Source organism: Antedon bifida, chromosome 3 (genome assembly GCF_963402885.1).
Source record: "Antedon bifida chromosome 3, ecAntBifi1.1, whole genome shotgun sequence".
NCBI lineage: Eukaryota > Metazoa > Echinodermata > Crinoidea > Comatulida > Antedonidae > Antedon > Antedon bifida.
The window spans coordinates 16,940,700-16,967,793 of NC_136228.1; the positions used below are offsets into that span (position 1 = coordinate 16,940,700).

A 27,094-nucleotide genomic window follows, 5' to 3' on the forward strand; every position below is an offset into this window, starting at 1 on the left:
CAAAACAGATTGGCTTACCACAGCATCTATAGAATGTTATTATTTATTATTACACTAGCAAATCCTAGTACATTACCTTCTTTTGCAATGTTACTGGTGTATAATACTGACAACAGGCATTATGTGAAATTGGTTTTTTTTGTCAACCCAAACCATAGCAAGAATTACTGCTAAATAATGTGGTCAATATTCCTAATTGACATGATTGATAAATGAGAACAAAATAGAATATTTAACCATGGATCAGATCTAGTGATTGTTAGCCTATTACTTAATGTAAGTAATTATCAAAATCTAATTACTGTACAATATCAATCACAAAATTTGAACGTTATAAAATACATATTTCATAAATGTTCAGATATTAAAAATATGAGGCCAATAAGCAGTTTAATGAATTTATATATAAATTTACGTAATGGGAAATTTCAGTAAATTAAGTGCAACTTCTAGAATGTTTACCCAATGGTAGAGAAAGTTGGTACATACTTTCGGTACTAATTTTTAACACCTAATGAAAACCAGTGTACTATATTGACGATCAAAACAAATTTATCATTTGCTTCGATGAAAATCATATCATATCATGAAGCCTTATACCATCCCATCATCAAATGTACCAAGACAGGAATATTATTATTAATAATATTATTAATTAATAATTATTTTTTATTAAAATCAGATTCTATTAATTTTTTTAATATAAACATTTTTAGTTGTTTAGTAGTTGTCACATTTTATTTCATATTTACAATTAATTAGACCATTGTCAATAATTGTTAATTAATAACTGAATATATAAAAAAGAAAAATGTTTTTGTTCATTAAGAAAATAAAAGATTTATATTATGATAGGTAACTGTACACTTTAAATCAGTTATCATAAATCATATATAACTAATTAGTTATTTTTTTATTTGGTTTGTTTTAATCAAATTTGATTTTTGTTAATGTGCTTACTTTTTTCTCTCATTAAATGATTTACTTCAGCAGATCTATAGAATGTTAGCCTATATATTACACTAGCAAAACCCTGTACATTACCTCATTTTGCCATGCTACTGGTGCCCCATGCTGAATGAGACACGTCACTATTTCGAAGGTAGATGTATATGCATTCCCCAGATATGAATGTAATGGAGTGTCACCAGACTGGAAAGGAATCACAATGAAGTTTATAAATACTGACAACAGACATTACGTGAAATTGGTTTTTTTTGTTAATACAAACAACAACAATTACTGCTAAATAATGTGATAAAATCCTAATTATCATTATTGATAAATGGATCAGATCTAGTGATTGTTAGCCTATTACTTAATGTAAGTAATCATTAAAATCTACTTACTGTACAATATCAATCACAAAATTTGAACATTAATAAAATACATATTTCATAAAATTGTACAAACAAATGTTTAGATGTTAACAATATGAGGCCAATAAGCAGTTTAATGAATTTATATATAAATTTACGTAATGGGAAATTTCAGTAAATTAAGTGCAACTTCTAGAATTTTTACCCAATGGTAGAGAAAGTTGGTACATACTTTCGGTACTAATTTTTAACACCTAATGAAAACCAGTGTACTATATTGACGATCAAAACAAAAGGATCTCCAGATGTAGTTTAAGGCCATGTTTATAATTAGCTGAATAGACTGACAGAAGCATTTTTTGTAAGGTCAGGGAGGGAGCAGGTTTTTAATTAATAATTATTTTTTATTAAAATCAGATTCTATTAATTTTTTTAACATAAACATTTTTAGTTGTTTAGTAGTTGTCCCATTTTATTTCATATTTACAATTAATTAGACCATTGTCAATAATTGTTAATTAATAACTGAATATATAAAAAAAATAGATTTTTTTGTTCATTAAGAAAATTAAAGATTTATGTTATATGATAGGTAACTGTACATTTTAAATCAGTTATCATAAATCATATATAACTATTTAGTTATTATTTTTATTTGGTTTGTTTTAATCAAATTTGATTTTTGTTAATGTGCTTACTTGTTTCTCTCATTGAATGGTTTACTTCAGCAGATCTATAGAATGTTAGCCTATATATTACACTAGCAAATCCCTGTACATTACCTCATTTTGCCATGCTACTGGTGCCCCATGCTGAATGAGACACGTCACTATTTCTAAGGTAGGTGGTGTATATTCACTCCTCAGATATGAATGTAATGGAGTGTCACCATCCTGGAAAGGAATCATAATGAAGTTTATAAATACTGACAACAGACATTATGTGAAATTGGTTTTTTTGTTAATACAAACAACAACAATTACTGCTAAATAATGTGATAAAATCCTAATTATCATTATCGATAAATGAAAACAAAATATAATATATTACCATGGTTCAGATCTAGTGATTGTTAGTCTATTACTTAATGTAAGTAATCATTAAAATCTACTTACTGTACAATATCAATCACAAAATTTGAACATTAATAAAATACATATTTTAAAAAATTGTACAAACAAATGTTGATGTGGTAAATATATGAGGCCAATAAGCAGTTTAATGAATTTACATATAAATTTAGGTAATGGGAAATTTCAGTAAATTAAGTGCACCTTCTAGAATTTTTACTCAATGGTAGAGAAAGTTGGTACATCCTTTTAGTACTGATTTTTAACACCCAATGAAACCAATGTCATAATTAAGCTAATTTAGATATTAACGATAACAAATTTAGTTTAAACCATATTGCCTCAATGAAAATCATATCATATCATGAAGCCTAATACCATCCCATCATCAAATGTACCAACACAGAAATTTGGTGAACAATACCATGTAATAAACAAAATTAAGGTAATTCTCAGGATGACAATTATATTTGACTACATAAGTTCCATCATATCTGTATTTATTTGCCTTGTGTACAGTGCAATTTTCAGTTATTTACCAAAGTTCATGTATTCGAGAAGCATCTGTGAGCACTTACTAGTATAATATTTTAACAAGAAATCATTTTTCCAAAAAAGTCATAAGATAAGAGACGGAACTTTTCTTAAAAGAATTCAGTTTGAAAAGAATAATTTCATATTACCTTTCTATTTTAAATTGCATTACTCAAACAATTTAGATTTTGAAAACTAACAAACATTGTGTACATTTCTCTTCCTTTTGTGGCAAAATATTTGCACAAAAAGATCCTAGGTTGGAAAAGGATCTCCAGATGTAGTTTAAGGCCATGTTTATAATTAGCTGGATAGACTGACAGAAGCATTTTTTGTAAGGTAAGGGAGGGAGCAGGTTTTTAATTAATAATTATTTTTTATTAAAATCAGATTCTATTAATTTTTTTAACATAAACATTTTTAGTTTTTTAGTAGTTGTCCCATTTTATTTCATATTTAAAATTAATTAGACCATTGTCAATAATTGTTAATTAATAACTGAATATATAAAAAAAAATAGATTTTTTTGTTCATTAAGAAAATTAAAGATTTATGTTATATGATAGGTAACTGTACACTTTAAATCAGTTATCATAAATCATATATAACTATTTAGTTATTTTTTTATTTGGTTTGTTTTAATCAAATTTGATTTTTGTTAATGTGCTTACTTTTTTCTCTCATTAAATGGTATACTTCAGCAGATCTAGAGAATGGTAGCTTATTACACTAGCAAATCCCTGTACATTTACCTTATTTTGCAATGCTACTGGTGCCCCATGCTGAATGAAACACGTCACTATTTCTAAGCTATGTGCATATCCACTCCCCAGATATGAATGTAATAGAGTGTCACTGTCACAATGTTCAATACAAGTTGGGTAACAATGGGTAGAATATTGTGTATGCTTTCATTTGATACCATACAGTTTGTCCATTGGCATTTTAAAGAATAATTTAACCCGAAAATTTGTTTTTTGGTCATTTTTTCGCTAAAAGTTGTGTTAGACCAAATATAAATATGTATATTCTGAACAATTTGCCACCAAAAGCAAATCTGTACGACAAGTGGTTGTCGAGATATAAGAACCACACATTTTAAACCTTTGACCCCGATTTTGGGCATGTTCGTCCCAGATAGCGAATTTGGCACACATTCCATGTTGTTCGTTGGGGTCAAATTATCTTATAACAGTTGAGATATTCTCTCCTAAATTAAATGCATACAAATCTGACCCAGGTCCTAGACTAAAAATAAATATTTCATAAAATTGTACAGACAAATGTTCAGATATTAAAAATATGAGGTCAATAAGCAGTTTAATGAATTTATATATAAATTTAGGTAATGGGAAATTTCAGTAAATTAGGTGCAACTTCTAGAATTTTTACCAAATGGTAGAGAAAGTTGGTACATACTTTCGGTACTAATTTTTAACACCTAATGAAAACCAGTGTACTATATTGACGATCAAAACAAATTTATCATTTGCCTCGATGAAGATCATATCATGAAGCCTTATACCATCCCATCATCAAATTTACCAAGACAGGAATTTGGTGAACAATACCATGCAATAAACAAAATTAAGGTAATTCTCAGGATGACAATTATATTTGACTACATAAATTCCATCATATCTGTATTTATTTGCCTTGTGTACAGTGCAATTTTCAGTTATTTACCAAAGTTCATATATTCGAGAACCATCTGTAGGCACTTAATTACCAGTATATCAAATTTTAACTGGCAACTTTAATAGAATCATTTTTTCCAAAAAGTCATAAGATAAGATACGGCACTGTTTGAAAGAATAATTTCATATTAAATTTCTTTTTGAAATTTCATTGCATTTTTACATTTTTACTAAACTAAACATTATTTACATTTCTCTTCCTTTTGTGCAAAATGTTTGTTTGGAAAAGGATCTCTTTAAGGCCATATTCATACTGTATGTGATAAGACTGACAGAAGTATTTGATTGTAAAGTAAGTAAAAGGCGGGAGCAGGTTATTAACAATAAATAATCCTTTTTTATTGAAATCAGATTCTATTTTTAACATAAACATTTTTCAATTTGTTATTTTATTAATAGTCAATGTAGTTGTCCCATTTTATTTTGTATTTACAATTAATTAGACCATTGTCAATCATTATCTTTAAAGTACATACAGTTTTAATGAGCAATTTATATTTGTTTTAAGGTCATAAAAATGTAAACAACATTGTAGGTTAGGAAGATTTTTCATTGAGAAAAATAAAGATTTATGTTATTTGATAGGTAACTGTACACTTTCAATCAGTTATCATAAATCAAATGAACTATTTAGTTTTTTATTTGGTTTGTTGTAATCAAGTCTTTACTTTTCTCTCATTTTAACATTTTTCACAAAATCATGTCTTGTATGCTTCATGTAGATTATGCTAATAGACAGGCAGCCCAGAGACATTTGGTTAGATGAGCTAGGTACCAATATCTGACTATTTAAGTGTGTTGGGGGTCACTTAATGTCAATGAAAATGGGAGTCTGCCGGGTACCCCCTGCTGCGTCTAGACCGGGGGACCCCCGAAACGTGCTAAAAAATCGGCCCCGGTTAGATGAGAGAGATACCACCTAATTTTACCACCATGGGATGCCCATTGGCATCCTAATACCAGTATCACAAACGACAGACTTTTTCTCTGCTGCAAAAGGCCCGCCAGACCCCCCCCCCCCCCCCCAAAAGGAGGGCCTAAAATGGGGTTAGCATAGATGAGTGAGGTACCACTCAAAATTAATGCCAAATGAACAAGTTGTGTTCATACAATACTAAATGGATAACAACAGACTAATTGTCTGCTGCAACGCAAGTGCCAGACACCCTAAAGTTAGACTAGAGACCCCCTTCCCCCAACTAGCCCAGCTTAGATGTTGTAGATACCACCAGCAATCAATGTTATATGATTTAGCACATTGTAAGCAATACTAAATGACCTATTACAGACTATCTGTACACTACCTTGGCCCTGGCAGACCCCTCTAAAGTTAGACTAGAGACCCCCCCTTTCCCCAACTATCCCAGCTTAGATATTGTAGATACCACCAGCAACCAATGTTATATGATTTAGCACATTGTAAGCAATACCAAATGACCTATTACAGACTATTTGTACACTGCCTTGGCCCTGGCAGACCCCATCTAAAGTTCAACTAGAGACCCCATTTACCCCAAATATGGCCTAGCTTAGATATTGTAGATACCACCAGCAGCAAAAAAAAACCACCTAAAACAACATGTTTAATTGAATAAAGTTTAACTTTAATCGAACTAACACAAAACAATTGAAAATATATCACATCAATGACGATAAAATGACCATTACCATTCTAAAGTGAAAAATAGTTTCACTTAAAACTTATATAATCCAAATATATATATATAACAAGTACGGATTCGGGTAAATTTAGCATTCCTGCTAGATTTGTGAGGATCTGGAATTCCTTGCCTTTGAATGTCAAAGATACATTCGTCTGTAACTCTTGCGACCTTATCAAATTCAGGATTGTAGAAACTTAATCAAAAGTGATTTGATTAATTAATAGTTGGTAATTTTAAATGCTGTATATTATAATCTTAATCCTGTATTCATATTTATATATATAAATCCAAAGGCAAATAACTGAAAAAAATGACAATGCTGTGGGTATCAGTGGCTGGATCTCAATGGAGATACAAAAAAAGCGAAAAGCTAAATCAAAAGGATAAAGTAAAACAGCCAGAAACGTTAGCAGAGCTTTCGGGCAACACTAGCCCTTTATCAGTGCAAGTGAAGGAATTTGGATAACGTCATAGTATAAGAACTGGCAAGTGCTGCCTGGGTGGACAGGAATAAAATAAATACAACAAAAGGAGACAGGGTGGAGTCTGAATAAGAGTAGAAAACAAAGAAGGTAGCTTGGTAGAGATATAAACAATTTTGGAATGAAACTAAAAAACAGCTTAAATGGTGGTTAATATTGAAACTTAAATTTTGGTAGTCATTGGAATAATTTTACCGACCTGTTTTTTACCATTATGTTTCTAATGTTAAGTACAAAATGTTTTGTGGTTTTAAGTTGTAATTCCCAGTGGTTTCTTTGTCTTTGCGAGTTTTGTCGCTCCATTTGACATCATGGAATATTGCAATAACTCTGAAATTTGCAATCGAGTGACCAGCTGAATTAAAATGTTCGGCTACAGGTTGATCGAGCTTTAATGATCTGTGTTGTGTCATTCTCATACGGAGAGTGTTTTTTGTTTCTCCGACGTACTGTTTGCCACAAAAATTACAGTATATGAGATAAATGACGTTTTTGGTTAGACAATTAATTGATTGTCTTAGCCGAAAAATGCGGCCAGTTTGGTTACTCTTAAATTGTTCAGTAGAATCAACCAATGAACAAGTTTTGCAAGATTTGCCGCAAAGGTGACTGCCCAAATTTTGTCTGTCATGAGAGTTAATTTCACTCTTAAATTTGGATCTGACTAATATATCACGAATGTTGGGAGGTCTACGAAATGCAATAATGGGTGGTTCCGGAAAAACAGTCCTGAGACGTTCTGTGGACTGTAGAATGGGCATATGCTATAAGTAATAGTTCGTAATGGAGGCAACCTAGGGTGATAGGTTGTGACCAATGGCACTCTGGTCGAACTTGGCTGACGTGGTTTGTACGTCAGTGTTTGACATCGAGGAATATCTTTTGCTTTCTTTATAGCAGTTTCGAGGTATTCCTTCTTGTAAGTTCTATTCCGGAGATGTCCGGTTAGTTCTTCGGTACGATTCTAAAAAAAATCTAAATCTGAAGAACAGATACGTCTGATACGTAATGCTTTACTGTTCGGTATGTTTTTAGTACAGTGTTGGGGATGACAACTGCTAGGGAGCAGGTACATATTTTTATCCGTGGGTTTACGGAATAGGTCAGTTTTGAGTGTACCATTTTCTATGGTCACTATATAGTGTCCAAAAAATCAACGCTACTAGTGGATTTGGTAGCTGTAAATTTGATAGTTGGGTGGGCTGAATTAATATTGAGAAGAAAAAATTCCAAATTATCTTCACCATGGGTCCAGACCATGAAGATGTTGTCAATGTATCTAAATATATATTTTATGGCAATCCTGTTTTGGTGTTTTTTCTTTACACTGTTGCATCTTGAATAAATAAAATAAAACCAAAAAAGTGGTTTATTAGGTTTGAGGGACAGAAATTTGGCCTCAAATTGTCCCATAAATAAATTTGCAAAAGATGCCGCCATTTTTGTGCCCATCGCTGTGTCATGAATTTGAAGGTAATGGTCATTTTCAAAAATAAAATTGTTGTAGGTTAAAATCAACATGACCAGTTCTCATAAATGAGCTTCAGTAGGCGTTTTGCCTGGAATTTGTTTGTAATTTAAAATACATGCGTCGGCTCCTTCTTCGTGAGGGATATTAGTATACAACGATGAAACATCTAATGTAGCCAGAACAGAATTATTATGTAAATTTTGAATTTGGTTAATTTTGCGGATAAAGTCCGTGGAGTCCTGAATGTATGAAGAGAGATCAGTCACATATGGTCTAAGTAAATCATCCCCATATTCAGAAATTTTCTCTGTAGCAGTGCCATTGCCCGAAATAATGGTTCTACCAGGACTGCCTGCTTTGTGGATTTTAGGTAGGAAATAAAATCTGCCTGGAACTGTACCAAATGAGGTTCAATCTTAGGATCGATGGAGTGTTTTTTTACCATCACAGAAACAGATTTGGCCACCTTATCCGCAATTTCCGGGATGGGATCCGTTGTAAGTTTACGATATATAATGAAGAGGATTGTTTACCTGTCTTAAGTATTCCTCTTCATAAAATTTGATGTCCATAGCAACAGTGACAGAACCTTTATCAGCGATCAGCGGGTTTAATGATGATATCATTAGGCTGACGCAATGTGGCAACGGCCTGCCTCCTGCCTCTCTTGTTTTGAGACATTGTCACGTTTATCTGGACTCGGGACGTAGTTTTGTACATCCTCCTCAATAGCCTGGATAAATGTTTCTAAAGCTGGACAACGATTTTTAGGTGGATTCCAGGAACTTTTTGGTTTAAATTTGTTAACGTTGCCTTCGTTTTGCGTGGTGCTGCTGTCTGAATCAGCAAAATATTCACGTAATCGTAATCTTCTGGAGAAAGACTCCATATCCAAAGATAGTTGTTGTGCGGTGACCTGCCTTGGTTTTGGCCAGAATTTAAGTCCTCAGGAAAGAAGTTTTTTCTCTCCATCGGAAAGTCGACAATTAATTTCAACAACTGAATCTTGTTATAAGTCCCAACGAACCTTCTGCAGGGTTTCCTAAAAGCCCTGAAGTCATCCGAAGTTTGAGTCATTTGTGTTGAAATGACCAAGTCTGCAGGTAGACCAAATTTGTGATGTCCCCTTCAGGCCATTACCGTTGATTGCTTACGGCAATCATTGACGATAATCCTGAGTTTGTTTTGAAACTCAGAGATGCAGGATTCTAGAGTGAATTTCAACGTCAAACTCAGTGAGGATTTTGCGGCAATTGCCAATTTGGATCTCATTGAGTTGACAAGCATTTTTGTAAAAGATTATATTAATTTTGTTCAAGTACCTTTTTTAATAGATACAGTACTACATATCTACATAAATAAACTACATAAAAAAAAAGTTATATATATATATAATTTTTTTTAAAATATTTTTTCGATCGAGATACGGTATTGTTCAGTCTATCTGAAGATCGTTTAACGTGAAACACTGTGATAGACGTCCGTGTTCCATCTACTTTATAAAAATATATATTCGCCCTTGATTCCAATTGAGCACTCTTGCAGCCTAAACGCATCTATATAAATATATATATATATATATACAGGATTAAGATTATAATATACAGCATTTAAAATTACCCACTATTAATTAACCAAATCACTTTAGATTAAGTTAATACAATCCTGAATTTGAATTAAGGTGATTACTAAGCTTTCTCTTAAAATAGGTCCAAGAGTTACAGACGAATGTATCTTTGACATCCAAAGGCAAGGAATGCTAAATTTACCCGAATCCATACTTGTTATATATATTTGGCTTATATAAGTTTTAAGTGAAACTCTTAAACTATTTTCCCTTTAGAATGGTAATGGTCATTTTATCGTCATTGATGTGATATATTTTCAATTGTTTTGTGTTAGTTCGATTAAAGTTAAACTTTATTCAATTAAACATGTTGTTTTAGGTGTTGTTTTTGCTGCTGGTGCTGGTGATATCTACAATATCTAAGCTAGGCCATACTTGGGGTAAATGGTGTGACTAGTCGAACTTTAGAGGGGTCTGCCAGGGCCAAGGCAGTGTACAGATGGTCTGTAATAGGTCATTTGGTATTGCTTACTATGTGCTAAATCATATAACATTGGTTGCTGGTGGTATCTACAATATCTAAGCTGGGCTAGTTGGGGGAAGGGGGGTCTCTAGTCTAACTTTAGGGTGTCTGGCACTTGCGGTGCAGCAGACAATTAGTCTGTTGTTATCCATTTAGTATTGTATGAACACAACTTGTTCATTTGGCATTAATTTTGAGTGGTACCTCACTCATCTATGCTAACCCCATTTTAGGCCCTCCCTCGGGGGGTCTGGCGGGCCTTTTGCAGCAGAGAAAAAGTCTGTCGTTTGTGATACTGGTATAAGGATGCCAATGGGCATCCCATGGTGGTAAAATTAGGTGGTATCTCTCTCATCTAACCTGGGCCGATTTTTTAGCACGTTTCGGGGTCCCCCGGTCTAGACGCAGCAGGGGGTACCCGGCAGACTCCCATTTTCATTGACTTCAAGTGACCCCCAACACACTTTTAAGTGTCTAACCAAATGTCTCTGGGCTGCCGGTCTATAAGCTTTGATTTAATTATATCATTATTTATAGCCTAATGTGGTGGTTAATCAGTGCATGCAGGTTATACCTCCATCATCAGTGTGTATTTATATTATTATTTTTAGCCTAATGTGTTTAATCAGTACATGCAGGTTATACCTCCATCATCAGTGTGTATTTATATTATTATTTTTAGCCTAATGTGGTTAATCAGTGAATGCAAGTTATACCCCCATCATCAGTGTGTATTTATATTATTATTTTTAGCCTAATGTGGTTGATCAGTACATGCAGGTTATACCCCCATCACCAGTGTGTATTTATATTATTATTTTTAGCCTAATGTTGTTAATCAGTGCATGCAGGTTATACCTCCATCATTAGTGTGATATTGCAAAATAATTGTAATTCATTATATAAAAAAATGTTATAATAACTAATAAAGAAAATTATATTCTCTATAATTTTAAACTTTAATTAAAAGAATTTCTTCTTTGATAATATTATAAAAATAATGTACATCTTGTTTTAAATACCTTATCGATAGATTTCACAAGATCTGGTTGCGTCTTACAAATTTGTTTAATTGTTTGCAAATCATTCCTGTGCAACAAAGCTTCTTCCAATTTGTTCCTGTTAAAATGTAAGAAATAATGAATTATTTTTTCATTATTTTATGAAAATGACGATTGATGGAAATAATATTACATCATTATATTTGATGAGAATGAGCCCTTTAATTGTAATATTTATGACAGTTACATATTGGAGCTGGTTATTTTTGTTGGATAAAAAAAAAACGTACCTTTCCATTTCAAAAATACAGTGTGTTCATTTAACAATTATTAATGCTGATAACTTCTAGTGTAAAAGTAAGCCTACACATTCTCTTCTGAAAATAGGAAAGGTAAAACATAATTTCATCAGACAGAAACCTTTGCCGTAAAAAAGGCTACGACAATTCAATTGCACCTGTATGCTGGTGTTACTGAATGAAGATGACCTGTATGCTGGTGTTACTGAATGAAGATGACCTGTATGCTGGTGTTACTGAATGAAGATGACCTGTTTGCTGGTGTTACTGAATGAAGATGACCTGTATGCCGGTGTTACTGAATGAAGATGACCTGTATGCTGGTGTTACTGAATGAAAATGACTTGTATGCTGGTGTTACTGAATGAAGATGACCTGTATGCTGGAGTTACTTTAGAAGATGACCTGTATGCTGGAGTTACTTTAGAAGATGACCTGTATGTTGGCGTTACTGAATGAAGATGACTCCTGTGCTAGCATTACAACATATACTTTAGATGTTTAAACTGTTATACTTGTACAAATAAAGCATATTGTGTACATTGTGCGATTGTAAAATCTAAGTTTATCACCAAGTTAATATTAAACTGGCCATGGTCTCATCTTTAAATATTAAAAAAATTATTTTGTTCATACTAATTGATTGACATATCTTGTTTTGTGGATTCATTTTCCCAAATGGCAATTATGACTTTTCTTTAATTAACACACAACAAATGGCTGCCATTCAGTTTGGCCGCTATACTTTACACCCCAAAAAAACATCCCTCTAGGCAATTGTGAGTATCAGAAAAACGTATCAGTTATTTGGTCAACAATTTTGTTAATATTCTACATACTACATAATCTATGAACCATCTATTGATAACACATTTTGAAATGAGCTTTGCCTGAATATCTTGTTGCTAGGGGTAACAGACCCACATAAACACAGCAAATCATTATTATTAATCAATACCCTGGATTTTTCAAATTACAAATTTAGGTTTACCAGTCATCTGTCATTATTAAGTACAATGGCTATAATATTTATGAGTAAATTTGTCGAGCAACCATTCAACTTAAATAAGGTTTATCACAAATAGCTTGATATCACGAGGAACGGCATTGCACACTGCATGGTGGGAAGGAATCTGGTGAAATTATTTGCAATTAACCTTACTGCACAAAATATCTATCATAATATTGCAAAACTTCAATTCAAACAGAAAAAAGTCTCACAACAGCGGTGGCGCCAGGATCTTCCCGACGTGGGGGCTACATCCCGCGTCGAGGGGGCTATGCGAGCAAAGCGAGCATCTTTAGGCTGGGGGCCAGGGGCCCCAAGGGCCCCCGGTAGGGGTCCAGAGGCTGAATCCCCCGGGAGCAACGCGTTCTAGGGTCATTTGAGGCAATTTTAATCAAATTTACAGATTTCATTAGAAATAGTTGACGCAAGATGGAGACTATTGGGTCACATACTTAGACAAGACCCATGTACACCAGCCAACACAGCAATAAGCTATTATTTCAGCAACACTACCAATATAAAATTTCGAGGAAGACCGAGAACCACCCTACCAATAACTCTCAGCAACGACCTACTCACCCTTTATAAGCATAATACAGACATTAAGTATCCCGGACAATTGAAAACCAAGAAAGACATGAAACAACTTAAAGAACTAGCCAATGAAAGATCAGACTGGAAGAAACTAGTAAAAGAGATTTACGGAGCAGCCCAAGCGGAAATGTCGGCAGACTTTTCAGCGGAAAGGCAGTAATAATAATAGCCACTTTTTCCATTTTTCATAAATAAAATACTGCATGCAAAAAACCGATGCATGTTCCTGTGTCACTTAAAAGTGACCTTTAAAGTTCAAAATATGCCTATATTTATCGGGTAAATTGTAGCATAGAAAATATACGCGAATGTAAAACGTACCCACAGGCCAAGAAGTATATTGTTTATCGCAGAGGCGTAGTTGGTTGCTGTCTGGTGGTGCAAAAATTGTAAATACTCACCTTGAGCTGATCTCTGTAAGAAAATTTTGAAAAACAGAGCTGCTAGGTCCCCGGAAATTGCAATTATACATTGATACTATGAAACTAAATTACAAGTTTACAGAACCAGACAACCGTGGTTGGGATGGAGCTAAGAAAATTTAGAAAAATAGAGTTGGAGGTCCTGGAAATTGGACTTATTATACTTCAAAACATGAAACAAAATATATTTCATTTATTAACACTGTGCACTAGTGCTACTAACGTGCCTTTGTGGCTGCTGAGGAAATTTGTTTTTTTTCTATGTGGAATTCCTCTTTTTTTACCCTTTTTGATGTTTGATGTTGATGTGTTCGATTTTGCGTATCCTGTTTGTTCCTACGTATGTCTTTTGAATGTTCCTGACTTTATCATTTGGATGATTTTGTTGATGTTTTTGGAACTTATAAGCTAGCCCGAGTGTTCCTGAGCACAGCAAGTTAAACTACCCGGGAAACCATCGTTTTATCGTCGCTGTATTGTTTGTTATACGCATTGTTGGTTCTGCCGCTGAGAGCGTTGGAATGTGTTATTCAAAGCAGGACTCTTTTCGCTTTCGGTTTGCTAAACCCAGGGGATGTTGTGGTGGTCGCAATAAAATTCGACAAATCAAAGCTGTAGTGTCAACCAGGAATGAATGTAATTTTAACCGTTCTCGATGATCATGAAACCTGAACAATCTCGTTAATATAAAAACGGTGTGCTCGTACAAAAAAAATGGTGAGTTTGTTCTTCCATCTTATTTGCTCAGCAACCCTAGATCACTGAACAATAAACTTGAGGAATTTGAACTAATATTAGATCATAACAATGTTGACATTGCTGCGATTACTGAATCTTGGTTTTCTTCTGACCATCCTGTGGAATGTTTAAGTATTGACGGATATACGCTTCATTCTAACCCCCGTGATGCACGACGTGGTGGTGGAGTCGCCTTATACGTCAAAGACAACATCAACTGTATTATCCTTAAAGATGTAATTGTGCCAAACGATATCGAATGGAGTGTTGACAAAGTGCGAGGCAGCGAGGCATTCGAGGCACGCCAAATATTTGTGCGAGGCATCATTTTATCATTTTCAAAAGTGCGAGGCATGCGGGAATATAGTTTACAATTTCAAAAAGGTGCGAGGCATATCTTAACGTGCTATTATGCTATAGTATAGGCCTAATAATCAATCGATATAAGCGTATCTAAATAGATTCGTGTATACACTCATCATGTTGTTTATTTTTATGTAACGATTGCTTTTTCATTCAAGTCATATCGTGTCAAATTTTACTTTTACAAAAGTGCCCAAACTACGGTTCAAAAATCTGAACGACAGTCTTCAACTTTCGATAAACAATAATTGTTATAGCGACACACTCATCAAATGACTGCCATGTTTGTTGGCATTTCGAGCGTGTTCACTTTACAATTAATTTAACATGTCTCTCGAACATAGCAGAGTGAAAATAACATTTTGTCACACCCCTCGATCCGGTAGACCCGAGAGATGGAAAATCCCTCTTTACTATTTAGCAGGTAGCGGAATGATTCTGCCCTCAGCTCAGAGGATTCGGCCTTGTGGCGCATCCCCTCCTATAGCACGTGGTTTCAGCAGCAAAGCACAGACTTCTCTCTGAGCGGCATGCCAAAGACATTTTTGACATTCCATTCTCTAGGAAATCAACACGTGTACCTCTCTCGCAAATAAGGTGAACAGCGATTGCCAGGACAAGTTCAATAACTGGCGGTGAATAAAAGGTAACTGATATGCCGATCAAATAACATGCCGCAAAGAAAAAAATTGCGAGAGAATTCTGGAGCGCGTGTGAAAAAAGACTTACGTCTGACAATTGTAATACTAGGCCTAAAATTAAACTTTAGCTAATATGCTTAGCCCTAACCTAGATAAGAGGCCTATGTAGAAAATAATTTAATCAATTTTGATATAATAATAATTGGTGTAATATTTAATGATGATACACTATTCTTGTTTTAGTAAGCTAGGTATATTACGAACGATTTTTATTTATTGTTGTCCATGTACGTACTAATAAACCTGGCGCTAGTTTCCTTTGCTTGTATTTTTACTCCAAATTTGATAACTAACTTTATCGTGTGAATACTGTAGAACATCGATGTTCTTAAAGTCATTTTCATTGTTTATTAAAGTTGTTTATCATACGGGTCACGACATGCTGTTACGCGATCCCCAGACACGCACATGATCGTAAGAGTTGAAACAATAAACTGATTAGTATTAAAGCATCATTTGGTCTATTCGTCTTATTTCTACAATAGTTTACATGGTGTCAGAATGGGCGAGACCTTTAGGAGACCTAACCAACTAAGTTTTGAAGGAAACGTTGCCGAAAATTGGCGAAAATTCGAACTAGATTTTGACGTGTATCTAGCAGCCGCTCACGGTACAAAAAATGACAAGGAGAAGTGCTTCATATTTCTAAATATAGCAGGCGAGGAGGCAATCGAACGCTACAGGTCATTTGATTTTGAGAACGAAGAAGCAAAGGTAAACCTTGACATTGTAAAGAAAAAATTCAAAGCACATTGCGCACCACAGAGAAACATTGTCATTGAAAGGCACAAGTTTAACACAACAAATAAGAGTAGTGGAGAATCTATACAAACATACGTCGCCACACTCAAGAAATTAGCAGGCACGTGCGAATTTGGTGAGTTACGAGATGAGTTAATCAGAGATAGAATAGTCGTAGGGATAGACAACGATAGGGTCAGAAAGGCCCTACTCCGAGAAAAAGACCTAAAACTAGAAAAAGCTATACAAATCTGCCAGATACACGAGGCCACTGACAAATCAAGTGAAATGCTTACTAGTGCTATGACCAATTCAGTAGAAAAGTTGACCATCTCAGGTACACCAACAGGTAATAACAATATTAGTAGTACCACTAGGCCTAGTCCAAACTCATGGATTAAAGACTGTACTCGCTGTGGAAAATCAAACTCTCGTAGAAACTGCCCGGCATTTGGTGCCAGGTGCAGAAAATGTGACAGGACAGGTCATTTTGCTATATTATGTCAAAGCAGAACAGCAAATCGGCACTATGCAGACGACAGTGTCCGACAGGAGCGAAGGCGTCCAAGCTACTCGCGTTACAAAAACGTCCAAGAAATTAGCCAATTGCCTGAAAAAAGTGACGAGTGTGATTATGAAATGGAACAAATTGACCCAGTAATTGAAATCGACCTACTCAATAAGGCAAATGATATCAAGGTTAACGTCACCACACGCAGCAAACCTCTAACTCTAAAGTTAGACACAGGTGCCAAGTGTAATGTCTTACCACATCACATGAAACAAGGTATTGGACAAGAAGCTGCAATTGACAGCACAAAGCGTGCCAGCCTAAGAGCTTTCGGTGGTACAATCATTCATACAATGGGACAAATAAACCTACCAATAACTGTCGCTGGTAAAACATACAACACAAGCTTCTACATAGTGAAAGAAAACTGCTCACCCATTCTAGGACTTGAGGACTCTCTGAAACTGAACCTCATAGCTATCAACGATGATATTGTACACAAGCTAGCCGATGCTGAAGCTCCTGAGATTACAAAGTTTTCAGAAGTGTTTGATGGCAAATTAGGCAAACTGCCTTTAAAATATAAAATGAAAATTGATCCAGATATACCACCAATCATTCGACCACCAAGGCGTGTGCCCAAACCCATGGAAGAAAAAGTAAAAACCGAGCTTAAGAGAATGACAGATCTTGGTGTCATAACACCAGTAGAAGAAGCCACCGATTGGGTTTCTTCAATGGTTGCAACCAAAAAGAAAAACACTGATGACATAAGACTATGTATCGATCCCCGTGATCTAAACAAAGCCTTAAAAAGGCCACACCACCCCATGCGTACAATAGAACAAGCGACAATGAATCTTGCAAACTGTAAGGTTTTTACTGTGCTCGATGCTAAAAACTCCTTTTGGCAGATTCCACTCGATGATGAATCAACAAACCTGACATGTTTTAACACTCCACTAGGAAGATTCAAATATTTACGGCTACCATACGGAGTAAACAGTGGAAGCGAAGTATACCAAAGGGCAATGGAGACACTCTTCGAAGGATACCCATGCGAAATAATAGTGGATGACCTTCTAATAGGAGGAATTGACATGGCGGATCACAATGAGAAGTTAGACAAAGTTTTAACTAGAATCAAAGAAGTAAACCTAAAACTGAACAAGGCCAAATGCAGATTCAGAACAAGCCAAGTATCTTACGTTGGACACCTAATAACTAAAGATGGAATCAAACCAGACCCGACAAAAGTCCAAGCAATTGTTGAAATACCACCACCTGAAAACCAAACCGAGCTGAGCAGGTTTTTGGGAATGCTAAACTATCTGTCCAAGTTCGTAGACACCAACTTCAGTGAAATGACAGCCCCACTACGAGAGCTGCTTCGTCAGGACGTAATATGGAAATGGGAGCCACATCATCAAAGCTCATTTGAAAGATTAAAGCAAAAGCTAATCTCACCACCAGTCCTTGCATTTTACGATGTGAATAAAGAAATCACACTAACTTGTGATGCCTCAAAGTATGGACTGGGTTGTGGTTGCCTACAAGAACGAAAACCAATTGCCTTTGCCTCAAGAACAATGACAAGCACGGAACAAAACTATGCACAAATCGAAAAAGAGCTATTAAGTATTGTGTTTGCTACAACAAAATTTCACCAATACATCTATGGAAAGCATGTTACCATCGAAACAGACCATCAGCCACTTGTAACCATAATGAAAAAACCTTTACACAAGGCCCCAGCAAGACTTCAAAAGATGATGATGCAACTTCTTCGTTACGATTTTACACTTGTTTACAAAAGAGGTTCCGAATTACACCTGGCAGACACTCTGTCAAGGGCACCCTGCAAGTCAACAGAACACATCAATCTTGAATATGAGGTAATGACACTATCACAAATATCAGAGCGACGAAAAGACGAATTAAAAGCAGCTACAATCAAAGACGAAGAAATGCAGCTTCTAAAAAACGTTATTATGAAAGGGTGGCCGACTAGGCAATTGAACTGTCCGATCGAAATTCGGAAATTCTTTCCATACCGAGACGAACTAACAGTTCAAGATAACATTATAATGAAGTCTCACAAAGCCATGATTCCCAAATCACTGCAACAGGAATATGTTAATGTCCTTCATGGTGGACATATTGGGGTAGAAGCGACAACGAGGCGTGCAAGGGCCATCGTTTACTGGCCCACAATGCAGAGTGACATACACAAATTTGTAGAGAACTGTAAAATATGCAATGCACTAAAACCACATCAACAAAAGGAACCACTGAAATTGCACCCTATTCCAGACCTTCCTTGGCAGATCGTAGCATCTGACCTGTTTGAGTGGAACAACAAACACTATGTTGTCATCGTCGACTCATACTCTGGATGGTTTGATTTCAACTCACTGCATGATATGAGAAGTGAAAGTGTGATTGTAAAACTAAAGCGAAGCTTTAGCACCCATGGAATACCAAGTTTGTTAATAACCGACAATGGCGGACAGTATGCATCTCACCAGTTTGCAAAGTTTGTCGACGATTGGGGTATTAGACATATAACTTCAAGCCCGGAGTATCCAAAATCCAATGGCCTTGCAGAAAATGCTGTCAAGCAAGCAAAAGCTCTTCTAGAAAAAACAAGACAGGATGGTTCTGATATCTATCTCAACCTATTGAATCTGAGAAACGTGCCACGTGACAATGACCTCCAATCACCAACACAAAGACTTATGTCACGGACAACCAGAAGCACTGTGTATACAGCTAAACCTCTATTGAAACCTAGAGCCCTTCAAACCAAAAGAGTTAGTAATGCACTTTCAAAAAAGAGGCTGCAACAAAAACAATATCATGACAAAACTGCCAAGTCGTTGAAACCGCTAACAAAGAATCAAGTGGTAAGAGTTCAGACTAAAAAGGGCTACCAAAAAATCGGAGTAATTAAGCGAGTTTTAGAACAGCCAAGATCATATGAAGTGCAGCTACCACAAACAACAATCCGAAGAAACAGACAGCACTTGCTTGCGGTAAAAGAACAACCACCAAACACCACAACAGAAACTGAATCAACCATGAACGAACCTGAAGACAACACATACATGGAACCAACTCAACATAATGCACACATGACAGATGACCAAGAGAAAGAATTTTTTCCAAACATACAGACAAGAAGTGGCAGACTTGTAAAAACGCCAGCATACCTTAAAGACTATGAATGGTAACGCTATAAGGGCAGAATAATCCCTTGTTACCAGGATCGACCTTAGGATAGTCCACCCAAAGGTCAAAGTTCTATTATTGCCTTCAAGGACGATTGTTGAAATTTGTTTTGTTTTTATCGTTGGCGGACAGTACTTTTCTGTAATTGTTTTTTAAATATTATAATGACAATATCATATTAACAAATGTTATTAGGCCTTAAACCAATACACCATTGAAACTGTTAAGCATATTGAATCAGTGTGATCTGCTATCAGTCACACCCAAGTTAAATGCTATTGATGATAATAATAAGTGTAGCCATGCATCCAGCTTGGAAGGAAAGATGTAGAACATCGATGTTCTTAAAGTCATTTTCATTGTTTATTAAAGTTGTTTATCATACGGGTCACGACATGCTGTTACGCGATCCCCAGACACGCACATGATCGTAAGAGTTGAAACAATAAACTGATTAGTATTAAAGCATCATTTGGTCTATTCGTCTTATTTCTACAATAGTTTACAAATACCACATCTTAGAAGTATACCTCATGAGTACTTTAATGAAAGAATCACATAAAAAGTAACAAATAAATCCTTAAATTAATGATTTTACAGGCGTGTTTCTCGCACACTGTTCGCGAATTTCACTTATTCAATGTTCAATATTTTTGTTTCTATGGAGCGCCAAAAGAGCAACGATAATAGAGGACTAAAACTCAGTGGAATGCGTCAATTTCTCATGCATTTATTGGTGAAAAACACGTTTTATTTCAATATATTTGTTAATTTGTCAATAAAAATGCTCTAATATGTTACTGCTGATACTGTTCTGTTTTCAAAGAATAATAATCGATCCTAAATCAACATCACTACCTAGTCTAGACCTAGGACATCCTACTAAGGATATTATGATGAATTGTTCTATTTTATTCTTTAAAAGGTTAACGAAACCGTATACAGTATCAACAGTAACATTTTTTCTTACTGACAGTGACAAAATCTATTGAAATTGTACGTGATTTTCACCAAATAATGCGTTAAATATATGGATTCCACAGAGTTTTTAGCCCTCTAATTAATTTTGCTCTTTTGGCGTTCCATAGAAACCAAAATATTGAACATTGAGAGTGCGAAATTCGCAGTATGCGAGAAAAACGTCTGTAAAATCACCAATTTAATGGATTTATTGTTACTTTTATGTGATTTTTCTTCATTAAAGTAGGCCTACTAATTCTAAGCTGTGGTATTCAGGATAAAGTTGGTTAAAATACAAGGCAGGTGCAAAAGGGAACTAGCCTAGCGGGCCTAGCCTAGTAGGCGTACTAGGCTAGGCCTAGGTTACTTCAATTTCGGTGATTTCGTGCCTCGCAATTTTGAGAAATGATAAAATGATGCCTCGCATTTTTTGATGATGGTAAAACGATGCCTCGCATAAATTTCTGACTTGCCTCGCTTGCCTTCCCTGCCTGGCGTGCCTCGCTGCCTCGCACTTTGCCTATGGCCCATATAGTATGGGTTGTAGCTCGTCCGCGACGACTACCTAGGTCTATTGCCAGGTTGGTTATTGGTGTTGTTTACTATCCTCCGGGCCGGAAGCACAGTTGCTAATTTCCTCATCGATCACTTGTCATCAAGATTTCGATCCAAGTCGGCCCTAAACCGTCTCGGCCAAAGTCAAGTCGGCCCCATGTCAACTCGGCCCCACGTCAACTCGGCCCCAAGTCAACTCGGCCTCACGTCAACTCGGCCAAAAAATAATCGGTCAACTCGGCTCCATTAAAGTATGGAACGCAAAAAGTGCAAAGGAAGGGGATTGATATTTCTTCACATTTTTTTTACCTATGAATAATTCTGACTTTTAATGAATATTAATATTTAGACAATGATACATTTAGCAACAAAAATAAGAATGATAAGCAATCATTATTACTTATTACAATGAACATTTGGATAATAAATAGGAACACATTGTAGGCCCAATAATGATGATGCACGTACGTCGGCGCGTATGTTCGTTCGTGCGTCAAAATTCAATCATGTCCGATATGCGAGGACATGAACTATTATAGGTGTAGTAATTAGATTGTTTGGTTGAATCATTAAGGTATAAAATATTAATGTTAACTATATGGTTGAATCACGCGAAGATTTTTTTCAGTGTATGCATATCCATTTGATTAGGCGATAACATCTGTAGCTGCGCCTCCCTGCGCCTTTGTTTGGTAGCTATTTCGATATCTATCTCAACTACAACGTGTTTTCGCTGACCGGGGATTCCCCTTTTTTAAAAACGCAAATCATGGACAAAAACGAGGCAAGCCAAAACGATGTACGATCATGTTTTCTATGGCCAAATGGTGGAACGTAGGCTACGTCTTCGATTTACTAAAATGCTGTACCTGCACGTGTTTTTGTAACACGCGGGTACTTCTATTCATATCGGCAATGAGATCATTTTTTATATGAGTATTTTTCTTATTTCTTCATTTTTTTTAAAGCGTGGATAGTAATAATCATAATAATATTAAGCACTTTTTGCGTTCCATACTTTATTGTGGCCGAGTTGACCGATTAGTTTTTGGCCGAGTTGACTTGAGGCCGAGTTGACTTGGGGCCGACTTAACGTGGGGCCGATTTGACTTTGGCCGAAACGGTTTGGGGCCGACTTGACCTGCACCCGTCATCAACAATTGACCAGATCTTTACTAAGCAGCCTTTGACCGGCATTATTATCATGGGTGACTTTAATCGTCTTGAGCTAAGTGGTATTTTATTTAAATCGTTGACACAGATTGTTAATAAACCCACCAGAAAGGATGCTATTTTGGACAAGATAATCACAAACGTGAGTGTACATTATAATAATCCTGTTATATTACCACCATTAGGTCTGAGTGACCATAATTGTGTTCTTTTGAAGTCTGTTGCAAATGTTCGCGCTTGCAATAAGTCAAGTAAACAGATCGTCCGCCCGATGCCTGATAGCAAAATACGTGAATATGGACAGTGGATCATTGATCACGACTGGAGTGATATTTTTAGTGCCTCTGGAGCACAAAAAAAATGTACAAAATTCTACGATACTCTCCAGGATTCTATTGATGCGTTCTTCCCGAAACGTGTTGTGAAACGTCATCCGACTGACAAACCTTGGGTTTCCGCTCTGACGAAATCATTAATTAAAAAGAGACAAGACGCCTTTGCAAATAACAAGTAACACCTGTGGAGATTTTTTCGTAACAAGGTAAATACAGTTATACGTGCAGACATGAAGGACTACTACGCTAAAAATGTTAGGAACCTAAAAGGTATGTCTTCCACTGAGTGGCATAAACACATTCGTACCCTCTCGGGGCGATGTAAACAAAGAGATATCGTGTTGGATAACGCTGAAATTGTGGACTCAAAAGTTATTGCTGATAGTGTTTGTGCTCATCTGACCAATGTCAATGATTCACTTGAGGCTTTAGACAGAAAGATATTACCAGCCTTTCTTCCATCGAATAAACCTCAACAAGTAGAGCCTTGGGAAGTTTTCATGCAACTGAATAAGGTCAAACTACGCACCTCGTGTGGACCCGATCTGATATCTGCCAAGTTTATTAAATCTTTTGCTTATGAACTTTCCGGTCCTCTTTGCCATGTCATCAATTGTTCATATCAAGAATCAGTTGTCCCACACCAATGGAAGCCGGCCCATGTGGTTCCAATTCCTAAAGCTGTCAATGTTCCTTTTTCCTTGAGCAATATGAGACCTATTGCCATTACGGATCATTTCGCGAAGATTGCGGAACATTTCGTTGCTATTGACACCATCTCAGCAATGAAGGCTAAGTTGGATAAAATGCAATTCGGTAATTTGAAAGGAGTCTCTACCAACCATTGCCTTATCAGTGTTTTGAATAAGCTACATCGTCACGCTGATACTCCTCGTGCTGTCTCATCTATCCTTTTTACGGATTTCTCCAAAGCCTTTGATCTTGTTGATCATTCTATAGCTGTGCAGCGTCTGTGGGACATGAATGTTCTCTCTGCTAATATCGCTTGGATTGCTGAATTTCTGTATTACCGTGTTCATCAAGTTAAATATAAGGGCACCTTATCCAATAAAACTGTTGTTAACGCTGGAGTGCCTCAGGGCACTAAATTAGGACCAATTGTCTTTTCGGCAATGATTAATGACGCTTCCAGTAACAACAATGATCAACTGATCCAACACTATAAATATGTTGATGATCTTACATTTGTAGAATCCCGTAAGATTAGTCAATCTTCGTTACTTCCTGGTTGTGCATCTAGTCTTCTTGCTTGGGCCAAAAAAAGCAACATGAGACTTAACCCTAAAAAATGTCACATTATGGACGTTTGTTTTTCTAACAGACCCCCTCCTCCTCCTGATATCATCCTTAATGATCAGGTTATTTTCACACGTGATTGTGTTAAACTGCTTGGCGTTTTTATTCAGTCCAACTTAAAGTGGGACAGACATGTTGATTACATAGTTAGAAGAGGTAATAGCAAACTTTACTCTTTGAGAACGCTTAAACGTCGTGGTGTTCCTTCTGATGATCTTGTGTCAGTGTATGTAGGTGCGGTACGACTAGTTTTAGAATATGCGGTACCCATTTGGAATGGTGGTCTTACAATTGATCACATTAATGCAATCGAACGGGTCCAGAAACGTCCCTGTAGAATTGTTTTGGGTAGGAATTATACTGGTTATGACTATGCTTTGGTCACGTTGCGCCTGGATGGTCCAAGTCACAGGCGTCGGGACCTATGTATTGCCTTTGCTAAATCCATCTTGAATCCTCATTCTAAATTGTTCTCACTTCTTCCTTCCAGGGGTAATGTTGTGCACAAATACAACACCCGCAATGCCGACAGGATTCGCAATGTCAATTGTAATACAGTGCGTCATAGTAACAGTCCTCTACCTTATTTGATTAACTTAATCAACGAATTTAATTTGTGAGTTGCGCCCTTCGATCCTTTTTTTTTTTTTTGAATTGTAATCATTTATTTTAATGTTATCATGAAATGCAATTCAGCTTGGGACGCATGCGTCCCTATATGCTGCTATATTTTATGAATTGTTTTTGTAAATTTGTTGTTTTCATTTTTGAATAAAGATATACCAGTCAATATAAGTCCATGGTTGGGACTGAGCTAAGAAATTTTTCAAAAATAGAGCTGTTAGGTCTCGGAAAATGCACTTATTGTACTTCGAAATATGAAATGAAATTTATAAGTACCTATGATCAGCTTTATGGTTGGGGCTGAGCTAAGACAATTTTGAAAACTAGAGCTGCACGTCTTCAAAAATTGCATCTTATAATTTGATAACATCAGGCCTATAGAGGCTTAAAAAAGTAGTCCGTTTGGCTTAATTTGGGGGCGGGGAGGGGTGCGTCCACAAGCATAGACCATTTTCAGTCGGGGAATTCAGTATACCTTGCAAGTGTATGCATGCATAACATCTGGACTTCCGAGTACGGTGAGAAGTTCATGACATACAGGACATTGAAAACTTAATATCTTGGCTATATTAAGATGTTGTTGGCTAAGCGAAAATGGCATGTTTTTTGTTTAGTAATGTATGAAATATTTATTTTAGGTGCCCCACGTTACAGAGGGTTAATCGTAAATTAAAAAATTGGTGAACATACGAACAATTAACACAATTTGTTTTTGCTGTAGTGTACGTCGATACACAGTACACAAAGTAACGTGTCGGTAAACTTCACCTGGAAAGTAACTACACTACACATTTTGGGAGTAAAGCGCAGGATTGGTTATATTTGAGTTTTCAGAGATTATACTTGTGTTGTAGCATACAGGTTTTTTTTGCTATTTGTTGCTTTAACCATGCTATTTATGCTAATATTGCTATTTCTGCTTATAGCTGGAAAAGCAGTTGTGGTTGCTACTGATATGTTATTGTGCTATTGAATTCTAAGGGCTAAGTGTTTCACTGCTATAGCAGCTATTTCTGCTATAGCTGGAAAAGCAGTTGTGGTTGCTACTGATATGCTATTGTGCTATTGAAGTCTGAGAGTTAAGTGTTACTGCTATAGCAGCTATTTTTGCTATAGCTCGAAAAGCAGTTGTGGTTGCTACTGATATGCTATTATGCTATTGAAGTCCAAGGGTTAAGTGTTACTGCTATAGCAGCTATTTTTGCTATAGCTGGAAAAGCAGTTATGGTTGCTATTGATTTGCTATTATGCTATTGAAGTGTAAGGGTTAAGTGTTTCACCGCTATAGCAGCTATTTCTGCTATAGCAGGAAAAGCAGTTGTGGTTGCTACTGATATGCTATTGTGCTATTGAAGTCTAAGGGTTAAGTGTAACTGCTATAGCAGCTATTTTTGCTATAGCTGGAAAAGCAGTTATGGTTGCTATTGATTTGCTATTATGCTATTGAAGTCCAAGGGTTAAGTGTTACTGCTATAGCAGCTATTTCTGCTATAGCTCGAAAAGCAGATGTGGCTGCTACTGATATGCTATTGTGCTATTGATGTTTAAGGGTTAACTCTGACTGCTATAGCAGCTATTTTTGCTATAGCCGAAAAAGCAGTTGTGGTTGCTACTGATATGCTATTATGCTATTTAAGTCTAAGGGTTAAGTGTTACTGCTATAGCAGCTATTTTTGCTATAGCTGGGAAAGCAGTTGTGGTTGCTACTGATATGCTATTATGCTATTGAAGTGTAAGGGTTAAGTGTTTCACCGCTATAGCAGCTATTTCTGCTATAGCAGGAAAAGCAGTTGTGGTTGCTACTGATATGCTATTGTGCTATTGAAGTCTGAGAGTTAAGTGTTACTGCTATAGCAGCTATTTTTGCTATAGCTCGTAAAGCAGTTGTGGCTGCTACTGATATGCTATTATGCTATTGAAGTGTAAGGGCTAAGTGTTTCACTGCTATAGCAGCTACTTCTGCTATAGCTGGAAAAGCAGTTGTGGTTGCTACTGATAAGCTAGTTTGCTATTGAATTTGAAGGGTTAAGTGTTTCACTGCTATAGCAGCTATTTCTGCTATAGCTCGAAAAGCAGATGTGATTGCTAATGATATGCTATTGTGCTATTGAAGTCTAAGGGTTAAGTCTGACTGCTATAGCAGCTATTTTTGCTATAGCTCAAAAAGCAGATGTGGTTGCTACTGATATGCTA

The 27,094-nt window shown here is 36.0% G+C and overlaps 1 long non-coding RNA gene across 1 annotated transcript; it reads right to left on the reverse strand.

The window, feature by feature from the left end:
- Window positions 1-2,164: 2,164 nt before the first annotated feature.
- LOC144837960 (uncharacterized) lies at window positions 2,165-11,666 on the reverse strand. Its single transcript, XR_013611591.1, has 3 exons — window positions 11,619-11,666; window positions 11,350-11,446; window positions 2,165-2,212 (listed from the first exon to the last, which is right to left on the reverse strand). It is a non-coding gene; the product is annotated as an uncharacterized LOC144837960 (long non-coding RNA).
- Window positions 11,667-27,094: the final 15,428 nt, after the last annotated feature.